The 20,359-nt window shown below is 35.3% G+C and overlaps 1 protein-coding gene across 3 annotated transcripts in view; it reads left to right on the plus strand.

Annotated features, from left to right (window-relative positions):
• Positions 1 to 20,359, plus strand: part of LOC106880422 (transmembrane protein 184B) — an 81,866-nt gene that overhangs the window by 30,913 nt on the left and 30,594 nt on the right. For 2 of the 3 annotated variants that reach the window (XM_052975877.1, XM_014930337.2), the window contains exon 2: positions 13,580 to 13,609. The exons of the other annotated variant lie outside the window; for it this stretch is intronic. The gene's annotated coding sequence lies outside the window, so the exon portion shown is untranslated. The remainder of the gene's footprint in view (positions 1 to 13,579; positions 13,610 to 20,359) is intronic. 3 annotated transcript variants of the gene reach the window in all.

Consider the following 20,359-nt stretch of genomic DNA (forward strand, 5'->3'; position numbering starts at 1 on the left):
GGGGGGGGGGGTCAACTTTGATCCAAGATGTTTGCCCATCCTGTATATTTTTCTCTTTTTTGATATAATGCATTATCCAACATCTTTTTCTTAAGATGTTAAAGTGTGATTTTGAGGGAAATTTGGCTGCCATATCTAACGACTTAAAGTGTCATTATTGGTTTTGGATGGTTATAGTTGTTGTTTCTGTTGAGCCTCAGATGAGCCCTAATTCAGTTGAGACAAGTGTTTCCCATCTAATAAATACTCTTCATTTAAATGCATTATAAAAAAATTTTAAATCAATGAATTCGACAAAGCTGGCAAGAGTAAGTTATCTTCTGATAACAGATTATTGGTTGTTGTTCGATGTAGATTCAGCTGTTATTTCTAGTAGATCAAAAGATTATGTAGAGGCTTGCTCATTTTCTAAGTATACATTTTAATGTCTGTCATAGTGGCTACAAGAAAGAATTTTCTTGAAAAGTCAATAGTTTTATTGTACCTGTTTGCTATTGCTAATTTTGTTTCATAAATAATTCACTAGGAACATCAGAATTTTTCTCTTTTTGATTTTTAGTAAAAGAGACACATAAAGTGTGGACATTACATAAATATATTAATAGAGTTTTATGTTTACAAAGGCTTTTGTTACTAGTCAAGACGTGTGAATTGATGTTCCATATGACATTTGGTTTTATATACATACATACATACATATATATATATATATATATATATATATATATATATATATATATATATATATATATATATATATATATATATATATCATTATTTGCCACTTTTCCTATGCTGGCAGGGGTTGGACTGCCCACATATATTAGTAACAGACTCAGCTCTGTATGACTTACACTTTCATGAGCATATCAGTCAGGAGAAAAATGAAAGACAAATTCACGATGGTTTCTAGATGTTAGGCCTCTCTTTGTCAGCTCAAGTCATGGAGTGTTAATGATGTGGAAGTAAACCGGCTATTTTCTTAGTTCTTAGACCCACATACTCACACAGGATGTTGGTAGGATGCTGGCACAAAAACAGGGCTGAGGTCACTGACCTCATCAGACTACTTGTCCTGGATACTCTAAAGAACATCCTCCACCCCCACCCCCACTGCTCAGCACATTGATAATCTCAGAAAATTTTTCAACTCACTAAATACCATGTGAGACCCTACCACATATCTATTGTGTAAGCAGAAGATTCCCCTGAGATGTTTTTCCTTTAACCAAATTGTGGAAATTCATAATCAACATCACTTCTCTATCTGTGTCATCATCATCATTGTCATCACTTGATGTTCGTTTTTCCATGCTGGCATGTTTTGGACAGTTTGAAAGGTTCCGTTTTGGCTTGGTTTCTACAGCTTGATATGCTTCCTAATGCCAACCACATTACAGAGTGTGCTGGGTGCTTTTTATGTGGTACTTTGGTTTTAGGATACCAATTCTGTTATGGTGGGCAGGTCTTCTTGAATACAACAATGTGCTACATATCTTAGTCCTCCTTTATCTCCCTCCCTTGTAAGGCCTAGCATTTTGAGATTGGCCTTCAATACTTTTTCCCATCTCTTCCTGGGTCTCCTTCCCTCTTCCACAACTTGCCTCCATTTTAAATAACCAGAATCTGTTTATGCAACCATCCTAACTATTCTTCTCTCAATACCTTAGTGCTCTGTCACACGTGTACACTGACATTGCACATCCAGTGGAGCATACTAGCTTCATTCCTCTCTAGTTTTCATATATACAGGAAAAGAATTTGATTTACAAGAATTTATCAATATTTTTAAATGGTAAGCTCTATTTTTGTAAACCCTTTCAAATACCTTTTTTTAAAATTTTTTTGTCTTTTATCTTTCTTTTCAAAAAAGTGAAAAACTGAAGAAAAAAAGACTAATTCTTATTTTGGGAATATCTTCAAGTATTTTATCTATTATCTATTTTTACCTACTCTTCTAAATCCTTATATAATGTAATTTATTTTCTGGTGTGCTCCACACTCATAGAGGAACAAAGTTTCTGAAACTGCTGTCTATGGATGTAGAGAGAGTAGGTACTGAAATTAAATTATCAAAAATAAAGAAAAAGAAATATGTTATTTTGTAATTATTTTACTCTGAAAAGTGAATGAAAGAACAGCATAGAGCTTTCCAGCAAAGTTTCCTTTGCAATGAGTAAATAACAGCCACTGGAAAAGGAATTACATATACAGCAGAGAGACTGCCCTCTGGGTGGTTTTCTGCTAATTGCTAAATGATAGTGACACATTTGATTCCCAATTTGTGTATTTTTTCTGATGTGTCTAATTTTTCTGTGTATCCTTTATTAATCTAGTAGTACTCACTTGCTCAGTAAATATTTCTTTGACCATAATTATTTTTTTTTAATTGTTTTAATGTATTGGTCATGGTTTCTTGCACAACTGCTTCTTTCAGTGTTGTTGATATCAACATCAGGTCTCATATTAATCATCCTGTATCATGGAAACAGTTGTATTTCAGTTTCATATATTTTCCTTCTGAGGCCAATTGACAATTAAATCAGCTGAAATATGCAGACAGTTATATAAATGGACTCTAATGTTGTTACACCCCAAATTATTGTTTTACAACCGTGGTTCTCAATCGCTTTTATCCTTATGGACTCCTTTGATTCCTATTTTACTTGGGTGGACCTTCATAACCTGTTGATGTTTAACCCTTTAGCATTTAATCTAGCCATATCCAGTCCATATATTCTACTTGTTTTATGCTTAAACTAGCCAGAACTGGCCTCTCAAACCTACCTTCCAATGCCACCATAAAAATAAGCAATCACATCATCAAAATCTCAAAGCTATGAAATAATGCAGGATTCAAAATAATGTGAATAAATAAACATTAAAGTTGACAGGATAATTTCAGTATTAAAGGGTTAAAAAATCCTTTTATATTTATAGAATTGAATATTATTAGGAATTGTATAAAAAAAAAGAATTGTTGAAAAATAATGTGTTCTGTAAAATTGTAACTGATTTTATGGACTCCCAAGGGTCATACGGACCTTGGTTGAAATACACTGGTTTACAAGCATAAAGACGGTGGATTGGTAGTGGAGCATTGGATAAAATATTTTGTGATAATCCCCTCCCTATGTGCTCTGTGTTCAAATCCAGTCCAGGTTCATTTTTGCCTTTAATCTCTTGATAAAGTTTGGTGTGCTAATATAGTTAACTGTAACTGGCATCACAGTTTGTAGCTGTTACTTATATCAGAAACCATTGTTGTTGTTGTTGTTGTTGGGTGTTAGCATTAGTGGAGCATTAACCCAAAGGCTGAGCAATGCAGTCTTAATTTTAACCTGTGGTTTCGAGTTCAAATATCACCTTTGTTCCTCAGTTTCATAGTGGAGTTGTAAAATTATTGAAGTAGCAGACTAAGATGTCTTGTATTTAGTTGCATAACCTTTGCTTTTTGAGTTCAAATTCTGTTAATGTTCACTTTTATTTCTATCATCCCAAGGTCGATGAAAGGGCCAGTCAGTCTCATCAACTATGCCCCCTCCCCCAACATGTGACTTTGTACCAGGCCACTGCTAGATATTGTTGTTGTTTTTATTATCATCTAAGGCGGTGAGTTGGCAGAATTGTTAGTGGCATTTTATGTCTTTATGTTCTGAGTTATAATTCTGCCAAGGTCAACTTTACCATTCATCCTTTAGGGGTTGATATAATAAGTAATATATGTGCACTGGGATCAATGTAATTGACTAGCCCCCTCCCTCAAAATTTTCGATCTTGTACCTATATTAGAAGAGATTATTATTAAAGAGAATATCTTAATGTATTGCTGATTCATCACTTGGGGTAACATCTTCAGATTGACCAAATGAACACCAATCTTTCACTGTCAACTCTGTTTCTTCTGGTTGAGAATTAATCGCTTTACCTTGCAGCACTGCACTACTCTCTCTCTCTCTCTCTCTCTCTCTCTCTCTTTTCCCTCTTTATGTATTACTTTTTTTGTCTGTCTTTGCCTACCTCTCTCTCTTACATTCTCACAGATTGGAAAGAGGGAATGGTGAATAATTATAAATAATTTACTGTTTATTGGAAGAGTGCCAGTCAACTTTATGGTTGTGTGGGTGAAGATATTTTACAGGTCACTCAGTCCAAAGGAGGTTGTTTATTTGTTTGTGTGTATGTATTCAGGTTGTACAGAAATGATTGCTTTTGGCTTTTTTCTCTTACCATAAAACCATTTTTGAGTCTAAAGCAAGTTGAATACACACATTCATGTAATCATGTAAAGTGTGTTTGTGTGCCTGCCTGTCTGCATGCACATTCTTGTGTACAATTATGACAACTTGTCTCATTGTTTTTCATACATTTTGAATTCCTATTATGACAACCACTAAATTATTTTGTTTCATCCGAGTACCTTGTTGATAGGGTCTCTATTTTTTGTGTAAGGAAGAAAAACAGTTGAAGTACAAAAAAGGATATGTATTTGCTATTTATTTCCCAAGTGACTCAAAACATGTTTAGAGAATTCCTTTCTATCCATTTCCATACATTCTGATGGACTTTTTATAATAACATCAGGAATTGACTTTTTCTCCATATTGACGATGCACAATATACAAAATCAGACTGTTGGAACTTCTTGTGATTTATATCCTAGTTCTTGCCTCTTCAGTTATTGTTACAACTGTATTTTGAGGGTTACTAAGGCTTCATCCTAAATTCTAACAGATAAGTGAATGAAAATATAGTTTAGTTGGTAGCCAAAAGCTTACTGAATCTCTTGATACCCCATATGTCAAAAATGGCAACTCAGTTTTGAAATGCATAAGGAATAACACACACACACACACACAAACTCTCTTTTATATATATAAGATAACTGGATCTGATAAGACAAGACTTCTCAGCCAGACTTGAGTCTTGGACACTTTTGGCAAGGAGGGACAAAGAAAAGCTAAAATAGCAAAAATTGAGGAAGCTCGTGATGTGTTCTGGGTGGGCAGAAAATAACACAAATAGTTTCATACAATGGTTTGAATTTTATTGGCTGTAGTGGTTTGGGAGTAGAATCCTTTGTCTCGAGACAGATAAGATATCAAGTAACAAGTGTTAATTGAAAGGAAACTGTCAGGATGGGGGGGGGGGGGTAAAGTGTAGAGGGGTGAAGAAGGCGCATTTATGGTTTTCTGGAGTTAATTAAATAAACAGAATTTATCTGCTTAATCAGTTGATGTGATGACAAGCAAGTCTGATCACCTGATCCAAATATCTCTAATCATGTGTTTCAAATTAAGATTAATACTGTCTTGACAAAAAACAACAAGCATGTTTCATTTCAAAACATGCTAACTTTCATTGTGTGTGTGTGTGTGTGTGTGTGTGTGTGTGCATGCATACATATGTGTCTGTATGTGATTTTTCTTTATTTCATCAGCAGAAAGAGTTGTCATTTCTATTTCTTCCATGTAATAATAGTAATTGTTTCCAATTTAAGGACAAGGCCAGCAATTTCAAGGATGTGGGAATATTTGATTAAATTAACCCCAACACGTGACTGGTATTTTATTAAGTTCAGAAAAATGAAAAGCAGAGTTGATTTAAGTGAGATTTAAATTCAAAATGTAGAGATCCGGAACAAATTACCAGAAGGGATTGTCACCTGTGCTCCAACAATTTTGTCAATCTACTTCCCTCCTTAAATAATCATGATAATGTTGATTTCTAACTTCTGCATGGCTGCAAATTTAGGAAGGAATGTTGGTGAGTATATAATCTCCAGTAAATGTCTGAATTTGTCATGCTTGGAATCACTGAGAATGCTGAAGAGTCTCACGAAAGGGAAAGACAAATCTGAAGGAGGGTGCTGTATTGATATTCTCTCAATCAATTAGGTGCCTTAATTTCAGTTTTGTGGGTGGGGTAGAAAAAACAGAATATGTAATAAGCTGTGTAAAAGATCATTATCATCATTTAATGGTCATTCTCCATGCTGGCATGGGTGGGATGGTTTGGCAGGAGCAGGCCAGGCTGGAGAGGTGCTTGGACTCCATTTGTCTGTTTTGGTATGGTGTCTATGGCTGGGTGCCCTTCCTAATGCCAACCACTCTGCAGAGTGTGGACTGGGTGCTTTTAATGTGGCACTGGCATGGGTGTTTTACATGGCAGTGGCATAGGCACTTTTATATGATCCTGGAATGAGTGTTTTTACGTGGCACCATGGTACTTTTGCATGGCACCATGGGTACTTTTACATGGCACCATGGGTACTTTTACATGGCATTGACACATGTGCTTTTACGTGGCACCGACATCTGTGAACCCACACCACTAGGACTTCTCAGCTGAGAGAAGGATGTAGAGGACAATTCTGATCACAGGAAATAGAGGAGTCTTCAGGTTAAGGAATGCATTCAAGTGGGTAGGAACAAAAGATTGAATATGTCATCAGTCTTCCCCTTACAGGTCATCAGTGTACAGAAGCTTAATATCATCTCTATTGACTGTTTCTGATGTCTATATATGTGTGCATGAAGAGTAGAAACCAGCTCTGTCTCGTCTCACTCATTTCCACACAATTCTTTTTTAGTTCTGCTACATTTCTTTCTCTCCCTCTTTCCTTTTTCCTTCATTCCTTCCATTCTTTATGTTTCTTGTGACAATTTCTCTTTCGTCTGCTTCCTATTTTGTTCTGCTTTATTTTCATTGTAAATTCTTCCCTTGCTTTTTAAATTCTTAATATCAAATAATTAACAGGACAAATAATTAATAGAATAAAAAAACCCATCTTTACTTATGTTTCTGTAAGTTTCAGATGCATTTTATCGCATTGCTGCCATCCATTTTTTTGCATTTGTTGATATTATAGTGTTCTAGTGAAGTTAGTTGACTGGAAGATTTCATGAGTACATATGTAGACTTGTGCATTGTTTTGGGTCTTGTTAAAATTGCACCAGTTTTGTTTCTTTTTAGTATCTGCTGGTGTTACCCGAAAGATTTTGTTCTACTCTTTAGTTTCCAGGGTCATTGCACACAGTCTCAGTCAGATTAGTAACCAGTAAACAATACTAAGTGCTTTTTAATCATGCTATTTAGAAACCACTTGTTGTCATGTAACATTAAAACACAGGATTATCCTCGCTATATTAATGACTTAAATAGCATTGTAATAATAATTGCAATCTTGATGTTACAAAGAATAGAAATTATATGAATCTTTTCCTTCCTCCCACATACTCTGTGTGTTTGCATACGTGTCTGTGTGGACTTAATATCTACTTTTCTATGTAGTGTATTTGCGATAGAAATACAATCCAACCTGAAACTATTCAATCCAAATCCATTTTTTTAATACCTTTTTCTTGTGTTTATTGTTTAATCAAAAACCCAAACAAAAGAGGTACTATGTGAGTTTTATTTGCATGCCACTTGCCTAGCAGGTATATACAACAAAGACCATACTTGCCTTGCTCTCCTCTGGTTGTTGCATGTCCTCTCAAGTTTGACACTTGTTACACATTCTGTATAACTCAAAGGTCATATAGAGGAATAATAAAAAAAAAATCCACTTTATGATCTCTCATATGATATTACTGATTGTAGGGCTTGCTAAAGACTAACTCTATAGCACAGTGATATTGAAGCTTATTAACCCAACTTGTCAAAATTTTAGTTTCTGTAATAATTATGTTATTGGAGTATATATATGTATTTTGGTTTTAGGTAAACACTTAGAGATAGGTTTTTTTTATAACATGACATTGCAGGGAGATTTTTTTTCCAAGACCCATCAACTATTACCTAAAACCTTGAGTACTTCACAGGTTTGCTAGCACAGTTACACTAGATAAGTGATACATTATCATGCGATATCTGCATTGATTGAAACAACTTAACAGTCAGCAATTATGTGATGTCTAATGTCTATCTGGATCTCTGGTGTCCAACCATCTAGGAGTCTGTAATCATGTGATGTCTTTTTTTGTGTGTGTGAGGAGCACTAAGTCAGACAAGTGTCAACTATATCTAAGAAAAGTAGTTTCTTGACTTGCTAGAAAAACCACCCTAATCATACCCATACCATTACAATTCTGCATTATGTCTATAAGTTGATCAACCGCATAGAGTCTACATCCTTACGTGTTATTGCTGTGTTGAATGCAAGCTATTGTTTGTGTTGTGTGTGTCTTGATAAATAATTATACCTGTTACGTCTCTCAAAGCATTCGCCATAGCTTGCTGAAAGATAGCTCTTGCTGTTTTTGTACCATGTGGTAGATGCAGCCATCTCAATAAGTCAAGTGGGGTACGAACAGTCATTATTTCCTGGGCCTCATCTGATATTTCAATTTGATAGTATGTTCCAACCAAATCAATTTTTGCAAAATATTTCATACATGCTAACTTGGAGGGGTGATTAGGATTATATGTTTGCTATACTTGACTGTATGTATGTATGAGAAAGGTTTGTTTTATGTAAGTGTATATATATATAGACTATAGCTTCATGTGTGTATAGGTGTAGATTACAAGTTTTTATGTGTTGTATTGGTGTATATGTTTCAATAAATCCTCAAGTGGTCATGATCAAGTTATGAACTGATGATTATTGTTTTATTTCAACATCTATTGGAATATCTCAGACACTTCCTCTTCAGACATTATGCAATCTCCAAAGAGAGAGAAAGAGAGAGAGAGAGAGAGAGAGAGAGAGAGAGAGAGAGAGAGAGAGAGAGAGAGACATGCACACATTTAAAAAATCTTTTATCTTTGGATATTCACACTTCACTTATTAAATACCTTGAGTAATCATTAATTAATATTCTCTACCCACCACAGTTATTATTTGCTGTCTAGCTCTATCCAGTTCTTTCAAGGAGGTGAGGTGAAGGAGGAGCAGACATTATTGTTTTTTTTTTATATTTTGCTTTGTGTTCTGACCATTTTTTTTTTATCTTTTCTTTATTTTGTCTCCCAGTGGTAATACAAAAGTATATTTTCAGAGAATGTTATTATTGTTGTTGCTGTTAGGTGGGATAATTGATGCTGTGTTAACCAAGACTATTTTTTGCAATTTGTTCTTGTATTACCTCCTCATTGATTATTGCACTTGTGGCAAATAATTATTAATTTTGGGCAGTTGATTGGTAAAATCATTCTAGCATCAGACAAAATGTCTTGAGACCTCATTTGTACCAGTTTTTTACATTCTGTTCAACTTCTGCCAAGGTTGATTTTTGCCTTTCACCCTTTGGAGTTAATAAGATAAAGCATTGGTCAAGTTCTGTGGTCAGTGATATCAACTTATCTCATCCTCTCAAGATTGCTGGCCTTGTACCTAAATGAGAAATTATTATTATTATTATTTGTAGCTCCATATCTATGTTATTAGAAGTAACAATAATGCTGAAAGGTATATGAGGGTAGCATGTATGTTCTGGTGAAATGGCCCAGCTTACTCTCAATATTCAACTGTAGGCTGTAGATGGAAACTAGGAGAGAAAGGGAGATATAGAAAGACAGAGTGAACCTAGTGTGTATTGGCCTTCTCTTGTTTGCCTTAGGTGGCTGTTCCCCCTATTAGGACTTTAAAAAAATGACATCCTTGAAAATTATTCTTTTGGACCATTTCGATATTTTTATTATCTTCTCCCACATTGTGTAACTTGCCTTCCACTGTTTTACTAGTTTGTCCTCATCTTATGGTCAATAAAGAAATTATATGATAAATCATTATTATAATAAAAAAATAAAAAAAGAATTGTTTCAGTAATTTTATTTTTATTATATGCTTTTCACTACACAACTGACTTCAGCAGTGAGCCTTGAGTATGGTCAGTTTTTGTTTTCTATTGCCTGTACTTATGTATGAGTTCTACTAACAGGACAAACTTGATTGCAATATTTCATGGTAATTTCTTTGATAAGCTCAAGGCTATACCTTTTTATTGACTGGTAAACTTATATATTTGAGCAGTGCTCAAACTCTAGTTTCATGACATTATTTAGAGTTGTTATCAAATTATCCAAACAGTGGGTTATTTGGAAATCTAGAATCATTGTTTGTAAGAGTATTAAAAAAATGTTGGTATAATTTGCAGCAAATTTCTGTTAGAGGATGTAACAAGGGCTCTCATGTTGCAGCTCCCTTTCAAGACATTAAACATGAAGCCTAGATTGCATAGATACCACCCATTTGTTTCCCATGCTATCAACTATTTCTCTTCATCTCTACTAAATTCTATACAGTCTCTGTCATCTTAATTCAGATAAACACATATCACAAATGCATAGCTAAAATATTGTACAGTTTGATTTACTTTTTGTGACCAAAATCCATGAATCAGATTGTATTTACCAAACTGACTCTGGCTTGGACATTCTTCTACAATCCTCATCATCATTGCAAAACTTCAGACATATCATCAAAATGGTTGGATAACAAACTGAAGTGTGTGGGGGGGGGGGGGGAGAGGTTTCTTTGATTACAACCTTCTACAATATATTAAAGATTTTTTTTTTTAAATGAGCCAATGAATAAACTTTTATGCTGTCCTTCAGTCTTCTAGAAATAGTAACCAAATCACCTTTAAATAACAGGCTACTCTCTTAAAAGGAAAACATTGTGAGTATAGGTCTACTGGATCAAGACTAACCTGGAGCTAAAGAACAACAGCTAATAAGTTATAGTTTGTGAAACATGGGGTTTTCTTCCACAAAGCATGTGTGGTGTATTGGATTTCCAGCTTCCCATATACTCAGCTATATTCATAGAATAGGCTAAGGGTGTTGAACATATAAGTGTTTGTTCTAAGCCCAGAATCAGTTAACTTCATATCACTGGCTGAGTTTGAAGAATTCTTTGGGTGATTTCTAACCATTTCACATTATAGGTATGTTAAAGCAAGGTTGACTGACAATATAATAGGGAAACAGGTAGGGGTAAAAACCCTTTTGGTCTCGAATGATCATGGGATTGCACCTAGAAAGTTCCCTTCCAAGATACAAATCCAGGCAAGGTTGTTTATGGAGGACCAGCAATCGCCCATGCATGCCAGCCTCCCCTCTCCACACCACCGATGTTGTCCGAGGGAAAAGGCAAAAGGGGCCAGTATAGCTTGGCACCAGTGAGGTTGCAACTCGTTTCTACAGCTGAGTGAACTGGAGCAGCATGAAATAAAGTGTCTTGCTCAAGAACACAACACAGCCTGGTCCAGGAATCGAACTCACTACCTCATGATTGTGAGCCTGATGCTCTTACCACTGAGTCATGTGCCTTCACTGACAGTATATAGCAGTAGCAACAACAACAAAAGCTTTATAGCCACTCTCCTCTATATCAGATGTTCTAACAACAACTCTTTGAAGTGCTTAAATCACAAGGAGAAATATGTTTTTGTGAAATTTATCAACATTTCAACAATGCAGGGCCTAAAAGTCTGAAAATGATGCTTCCAATTGGTGAAAAAGTGTTAAAGACAAATGAAAGAACAAAAGACAATGTCTTTGCTTGTTTGTCTCCATAGTAAATTTCAGAAAAATAATTATTTGAACTTAGACAACTATCATTTTAAAATAAAGTAATTAAAATATAACGAACAAAACAAAATAACAAATTCCATTATGTGTAATTACTCTTAATGTCTCAAGTTTTATTTGAAACTACTCACTAAAACTTTGTCTGCAAATACATTCTTTTAATTATTTTAATGAGATTTTTAAGTTGAAATTGTAACAATTTCTCAACTTGCCATTCTTTTGAGTCACATTGACTCCTGGTAATAATTATTCTGAAAGCTTGCTTTACATCTATATTGCAGTAATCAAGCATGTTTTTCCTTGGTATTATTTTTTTTTTTTAACATTGAATCAAGTTGGTGTAGACGATGGCCTTGTGGTTGAGAAGTTCACTTCATAATCACATTGTTCTAAGTTGGATCCACTTTGCAATATCTTCGACAGATATTTGGGTTAACTCATGACTGGAATGTGATAAAAGGAACTTGTGAGAAATCCTGTGTGTGTGATATCTTTTACACATTGGCAAAATAAAAAAAATAAAAAATGAAAAAAAACAGTGCTTTTTGAATATAAAAAAAAAGTGGTGATATTTGTTGTGTGTCAGGTGATCTCTTGCTGCTCTAACCACCATAAATGTAGTGAAGCAATGGTTGGCCTTGTTGGAAACATGCAATCACGATATTAAATGTTATTCAGTAATCACAATATTTAAATGTCTTGCATTATTGTCTTTCATCAATCATTACTTTTCCAGATAGGATTTGGAAGCTGTTTTTATCGTGAGTTAGACAAACTTGGACAGAGTTAGATTTACATGATTTGCTACATTGTGGTGGTGGTAGCAGGAGGAGGCAGTACGAATGGAGTTTGAGTTCATGATTCATGTATGTGGTTAACAGTTGGACATACCTGACAGAGTGCTTGTGTATTATACCATATTGCAACAAGGAGGTCTCTATGTTGTCATTCAACCTGCCAGAATCAGCAGCCAAATTTTCAAATCGTAAATCTATCCTTGTTAAATGAAGAAGGCTACATTTGACAATGATGTAGTTCCTGATGTACAAACAGACAGGATGATTGTGGTTGGAGCATCTTTGGTCACTGGTCTGCTCAAACAGAGTTGACCTAGTGCTAAACAACGTTAATCAATGAACAATAAGATAAAGAAGAGAAGTATATCTGGCAATGAAGATGAATTACAAGTAGAATGATAAATTGGCCAACCCTATGCCATATTTGATTTGAGCCAGGTTGAAAAACTATTTTGGAAAATATAAACAACAGAATTGTATATATGTTTATTTATGTTTGGCATAAAACAGAGATTGTACCCGTGAGCCACAGTTTCATTCTGCCAGCACTTCAGTCATCTTTACAAATCAGTAGGTTTGGAGAACTCATCCTTCCAGAGTAACAACATTGTGACTGGTAGCGTCACTGTACAAGGCTTATACGGCTCTCACCAACCACTTGTCTATGCCTAGTTTCTGCATTGACCACCAGATAAGGGATCAGGGGACCCTGTCAAAGGCTTTCTCCAAGTCAACAAAAACCAGGTACAGATGTTTATCTTTGGCTAGGTATGTCTCCTGCAGCTGCCTTACCAGAAATATAGCATCAGTGGTGCTTCTGCCTGGCACAAAACCAAACTGCGTCTCATCTAAACTGACTCTCTCCCTAATTAGTTGGGCCTCTCCGCAACTCTCATCTCCTGATCCAACAATTTGATACCTCTGTAATTATTTCTAAGGCATCACCTTTACCTTTGTAGCAGTTGACTATGCTGCTGCTACAGCAGTCATTGGGTATGACTTCTTCATTAATCACCTGATTTACAATATGAGTGACTAGACCATAACCCACACCACCAGATATTTTAAGCATCTCAGTGGTGATTCTTGAGGAGCTGAGGGGCTTTCTCTGTCTTCATATCCTTAATTGCTTTATCTACTAGGGTACTGTTGATTCAGGTAGCTGGTCCCTCAATTGGATAATAAAATATCTTTATCATTCTTAATTTATTTGTCTCTATTTCTATTTTTATCTTTTGCAGGTAAGTCAAAGTGGTTTTGAAATCCATTTGGTAAGTCAGCCATTTTCAGTTTTCCTCAACTCTGATCTCTTTCCATTCATCCAGCCTCTCCTCTCACTGCTTTCAGAGATTTTCTGTATTTAATGAAAACTGACACGAACGTTTAATATACTGATTTGGTTTCACTGAATGTTCCACTGTGTCCAACCATAAATCTGGCAACAGTTCATCACTCAATAAGAATAATGCATGATATATAACATTTCCTTGCTGTGAACAGGAGTTACCTTTTCTTGAAAATTTAATTAACCACTGCTTATACTATTTACTACAGGTGGAGGTGTGTATTCTTGCAGCTGTTGTTATTGCTGCTGTTGTTACCTCTGTTAGCTTATTTAGTACATACATATATATATATATATATATATGTAAATATTGCTTGGTCTTTATATATTATTCATAGCATAAATGTGTGTGTGCTTGTCTTTGTGTTTGTGACTCCCACAAAATAAGTACATTATTCCTTTCCCAGCTTCTTTTAATGGTGATTGTTGCAGCTAGTGAATAAATACTTCCCAGAAATGGATATTTTTGATACTGGAATTACAATATTCATTAATGATAATTTTTTGTTCATATCAACTGCCAGAAAATTAAAATGTATAACCAACTACGTGGTTCTAAGTCCAGTCCCACTGTGTGACACCTTGGGTGAGTGTCTTCTACTATAGCCTCAGGTTGACCAAAGCCTTGTGAGTAGATCTGGGAGACGGAAACTGAAAGAAGCCCATCATATATATATATATATATATATATCAGTGTTTGTCCCACCCCCCAACATTTGACAACTGGTGCTGGTGTGTTTATGTCCCTGTAACTTAGTGATTTGGCAAAAAAAACCGATAGAATGAATATGATGCTTATAAAAAAAATAAGTACTGGGATTGATACATTTGCCTAAAGATTCTTCAGTGCTCTTTAGCTCCAAGTTGCTTCTGATCAAGCAAACCTATCATAAAAGTGATTCTGGCTATGACCATCTTATCTTTTCTTTTTTAGATAGAGAGCATTATCAACATGTTCTTTTCTTAAACAGCAAAGCGTTGTTTGAGGAGGATTGCTTGCTCTTTCTACCTAGTTTAGCAGCCATATAGAAGTTTCTTCATCTCCTTGTATTATTTGTCTTTTATCAGATCTACTTTTACTTCTGTGTGTTCCTATGTCACATTCTGTGGATATTTCTAGTTGCCAATCTATATTGAATTGTTGGCACTGATGCAAATAGCTACATTAACAATGTATGATGTGTTACTACATGTAACTACAACAACAAATTGTAAATTGATGTTGTTGCAAAAGACTATCTTTATGAACACTTATGTAAGAATGTGGCAATGGTGCATGGCTGTGAAATGGGGGTAAGACAGATAGGGGTGGTACTGTAGAGTAGAAATTTCAAAAAGTGTTGATATTCCATGGCAAGCAAATATGGGACCAAAACTACTAATGATTGACAATTATTACTGATGAATGACAATTATTACTGATGAATGATAATTATTATTGTTGTTTGATGATTATTACTGGACATTGCTGTCTGTTACTCATGATTGTCAGTAATGTTTTTGAACAAAGGAATTGTCTGGTTTTTCTGGATGTAGTGTTATTGTGTGGTATGAATGTCTTTGGCTTGATGTGTGCATGAAAAATTACTCTTTGATAAATTCTGGGTTAATTCTAATTTTATAGATCTATGATGAAATGTGTTCTAACTATATACATTACATCTTTACTTTTTTAGACATTTTGTTTTCTTTTTTAGACATTTAGGGCTAGTGTATTTTTTTAGTTAGTTGAACGTGATTTAAAAGTATTTCAGCTGCTGTTTCTAGACAGTCAAGCATCCATGCAAGGGCTTTCTTGCTGGTTTGTGTTGTTAATGTTGTCATTAGTGTTACCCTGGTGAAGTAGACTTGTGACCAGCATTCTGAGACCACCCCAGCCTTTTACAGACATAGTATCTCTCACAGCTTTTTGAACAGGCACATCATTTCCCTACATGTCATTGGAAGCGAGTAACAGGGCTGGCATGAAAAGAGTGCCTATCCATAAAACTCTGTCTCAGAAAGTCCTACACTACCCATGAGAATTGAAACTGTATTCTTGAGTTAACTTATTTATCGATATCATATTCCATGTACATACGAATATTTGGTTACAGGAGTCCAATGGACCAATTATCAGTTTATTGCATGAACAATGGAATGCATACATCATTCAGATGGAACAAACATCAAATAACAATTTTATTTGAAAGCATTAGCTAATACCAAAAGTGCATTGCAGTCATTTTGCATCCTATGTAGAGCCCATATGCAAGGTACTACGTACTCCTTTCATTGCATGCACACACCTATGCTAACAAGGAAGCTGTAAATATGAGCCAACAAGGATATAAATAGTTGTTCAACCCTGTTAGAAATAATAGCCAAATCTCCCTTAAATCACACTCTATTAAAAACGATGAATGTACTGTCTGGAAAAAAAAAATCAAAGATGGGACAGTTACAACAAGAATACTTTAGGTCAAAGGTCTGCTCGGTCTAAACTGACCTCAGGCTATTACAACTAGATTTGGAATTCTTATTAGTTGCCCTCTACAGGGAAAATTTAGCTTCTGAAAAGGAGATAACCAGGCCCTAGTTGGAGATAGGGAAGGGGACTCTTAAGACCTTGTATTTAGAGGAGATGGCCAACAACTGTTTATTTAAGCAAAAATTCACTTGCCACTCTGCATATAACAGAACTCCCTCCCATCACAGTCAGCCATGTTTTTGTAGGTTTCTTTTTCTTTTCTTTCTTTTTTTGTAAAATGTATTTGTGTTTGTTTGAGATAGTTACTGTTGCCCCTTCAATAGGGCAGGGTTATTAGCGGGTGTGGAGTAGGGGAGGATGTGTGAAGAATGGATAAAAGGAATGACACCTGTAAATGTGTAGCAATCAACTAGAAAAAAAGTTTACATTCCCTTGCTACCATTTACAGGAGTAAGTCTGACCCCTTAGCTAATTCTCTTCTCTTGCTCATCCCTTTCCCCCTCACTTTTGAAATTGTGGTAGGTGGAGGGGTTGGAGTATCAGAGAGACAATGGTGGTTGTGAGAGGGTAGTATCTGAAAGGATGGATTTACTTGCTTTTGTTTTGATGGAGTGGAGCGTGGTGGTAGGTTGTAGCAATGGACTGAACTACTTAACTAATACATGGTCGCCAACATACATGATGATACGAACCCATTTTTTCAAGAAGGGAGAGGGGCTGCATCACACTTCCTCCCACTCCAGCTATACTTACCCCCTCCATAGTGTAGACAAAGCCCATAGGTAATTAGCAGGTGAGTCAGAAGTAAATTTACTGAGATTTATTTTATTGGCTCCTTCACTCCATCCCTCCCAAACACTGACCATCTCCTTCACCCTCTGACCATCATTCTATCCAAACACTGATGTGGCATTTCACTCTTTCCTTCCCATTGGGGTGTGGATGTGGAGGGGTTGTGTTCAGTCCTTAATAATTTTTGGCCATAAACCAGGGTCATGTCTTTTGGTCATATAACATTCTTTTATTATTATATTTAAAACTAGCAGAGATACCCGGCATTGCTCAGGATTAAAATGGCATAGAATATCTTGTTAAACGTGACAAAAATGTTTCACTATGTTCAGTATTTACTATCATTCATTTGTTCTGAATTCAAATCATACCAAAGTAGACTTAGTCTTTGGTGTGTGTGTGTGTGTTTTGCTATTCATAAGCATGAGTGTTTTTTTTTAATATATCTTTACGGTAAAGGAAGGAGGCAAGTCTGTTGAGTCTGAACGAGACCTGTAGTTATGGACTTGCAGTCCCAACTAACCGCCTCATACACAAGGAGGCCTGTATGTGACCACACTATCTGCTAAATAGCAGCCAAATCTGTCCCAAGTCACAACCTGGTGTCTCAAAAATTGCAGTGATATGGATAATGTAATGATGGGTGTACACTGGATAATTGGTCACCTGATTTCACACCACCCCCTTGTCTTTGGATGCTTTTAGTAGATTCTATTCTTTCTGTTGCATGTTATTGTGGCCAGGTCTTCAATCTAAGGATAATCTTTGATCTGAGAGTAACTCCATTTTGTCCTCCCACCTATTACAGATGCCTTGAGATTGGTAATGATACTGTCCTTCCTTTTCTGAGTGATAAAAGAAAAATAATTTTCAGAAGTAGTTCTGAATGCACTTAATGAAAAAATAAAGATGAGACAGTCTTCACAAGAACATCTTTGATCACCATTTTGCTTGATTAATCGAGGTTGACCTGGGCTTTAGCTCATAAAACAGAGTGTATAGTTATTGTATCTTTTGTTTTTCCTACTGTGCAGTCACAGTTCCCATAAAGTACTAACAATGTTTATTCATTATTACTAATTTGGTTATTAATAGTCAATCATCTTGCTTTGTTCAAGTCAATATTGCTTCCATCAATCATTTCATATGAAGTGGCAAGAAAGTCCTGCCATTAGAGATTCATAAAATATAAAGAGATCTATGTCTGTTTGTCAGTTTACCTACCAATCAATATATCTGTATATCAATCTATCTAACCAGCTTTCAATCAGCCTCTCTGTCTCTCTGCTTGACTGTCTGTCAAAATCTATGTATCTCAGTCCACTATCCTAGTCAATCTATCTAACAATCAATCTATGTTTGTTGATCATGCGATCTGAAGAAACACCAACCTTTGAAATGAAATGTTCCCAAATCAATGTCTTGTTTATTCTACCTTTCATTTGGTTTTCAGACTTATCTGGGACTACATTATCATGCAATGTGTCCTTTCCTTTTAAGCTGAGATTTTGACTGTGGATTCTTGTAGCTTGTGTGTGTGTGTGAGAGAGAGAAAGAGGGAGAGAGAAGACTTGTTGATAGATTTGTAATGCACAAACAAGAGGCCAAATTCTGCAACAATTATTGTTTTGTATTTTGGTGTAAGGCTGGTACTTGTCCAGTTGGAAGTGTCTATTTGTTGTCATAAATACAAAACCCAAATAAATACTAGCTTCATGTATAGATTTATGCTCAACTCAATTTATGCCAACCACAAACATCAAGTTAACATCAATTAAGCAATGACACACATCATTACAACACAATTCTGCTTTTTTACTTGTCTCTCTCTATCTCTCTCCGAGACCTTGAATACTATAAAACACCCATGCATTAAAATAGCTGTGAAAAATAATCTTTTCTGCTAGCTTACCTGTGTTAACGATTCTACTCACATTTGATATATTCAGTTAAATTATACTTCTCCTGCTGTGCTAACCAATTCCAGCATTTAGGCCGTTCCAAAATACACTGCATTGTAAAAGGTATTCAACTACACACAGCTATCATATTCCAATCTGAAAGATCAATCCCAAAATGACAATATATGCATGCTGTGTTCTTAAGACAAACAAGATCAAAAGCATATCAGTTTGACTGTATAACTCTACCATAATTATTTCACTACAGCACTTTACCCACACCTACACAACAGCAACCACTGCAAATGACATAATTGGTAGAGCAGTTTATGCCTTACCAATCTACCAAAATAGATATAAAATTAGACATCTTTCACTCAGATTAAGTTTGACATCAAATAACTTCACATGAAATACTCTCTGTTTCTGTCTCTCTCTTTATATATGTTTTATATTAACATAAATGATTCTCATACGTGAAAACGTTTTTAATGTTTATAACACATTAACATCTTCAAACATATCTAGTCTTGCTGTTGAAGAAGAATATTGGATTATATTCAGTTTTATTACAAAATGATTTTCCAATCATTAAAAGTATGTCAGCTCTGATCAATTTGTCTTTTTATTCCTGTGATAGAGTATATGTTACCTAATGCAGCCTTCCTTTTTGTTGGTGCTTAAAATGTCAATTCAACTGGAATTAAATCGACAAATGATCAAAAACATTCAAGTCATAAGCCTCTGTCTTATTTTCAACCGTGGCATATTGGGAACAACGTTTTCCGATATTTACTTCCTTTATTAAGACACACATGGTTACCCAACCTGAGGGAAGTGCAAGAAAAGGAGAGAGAGTGGGAGGTGGCAGGATAGAGATGGTGGCAAAATGCTGGGCATACTCACAAGGAACGAGGATCAGAATATAAATGGGATGGTTGAGTCGAGGAAGAGAGAGATGTATAGATGGTGGTATATATATGTGTATATATATATGTGTGTATGTGTATATACATGTACATATATATATATATGTATATTCCTGTTGTAATGGTGCAATAACAAGTGAGAAAATATTTTTGGAATGATGGGGAATATGTTGATGGTCAATAGTCAACAAAATCAATAGGAAAACTTTTGTAGTTGAGCCCCACCAGATGATAGTATTGTCTAATGCCTGGGGATGGGGATGGGGCAGAAGCTAATAAAGAAGAGACAAAAATGTAAAGTAGAGGCATGCAAAACAAAATTGCTGTTGCCATGGTGAATTTTAAAGTGAAGATAAATGAATAATAAAACCAAATGTAATCAGCAAATAACCCCCAAAATAATCTTGTAAATTTATAAATAAATATAACACTGAATTATAATCTTGTTGGGGCAGAGACTTTTCTGTAAGTGTAATATGTAAAAATAAGTTTGTGTTAGGAGTGGTGTTAGGGTTAGGGGTCAGGGTTTTTACTGAATGTGTGCTAATCTCTTTGAAAACAAACATTTTGCTGTATCTTTGGGC

Source organism: Octopus bimaculoides, chromosome 22, assembly GCF_001194135.2.
Source record: "Octopus bimaculoides isolate UCB-OBI-ISO-001 chromosome 22, ASM119413v2, whole genome shotgun sequence".
Taxonomy (NCBI): domain Eukaryota; kingdom Metazoa; phylum Mollusca; class Cephalopoda; order Octopoda; family Octopodidae; genus Octopus; species Octopus bimaculoides.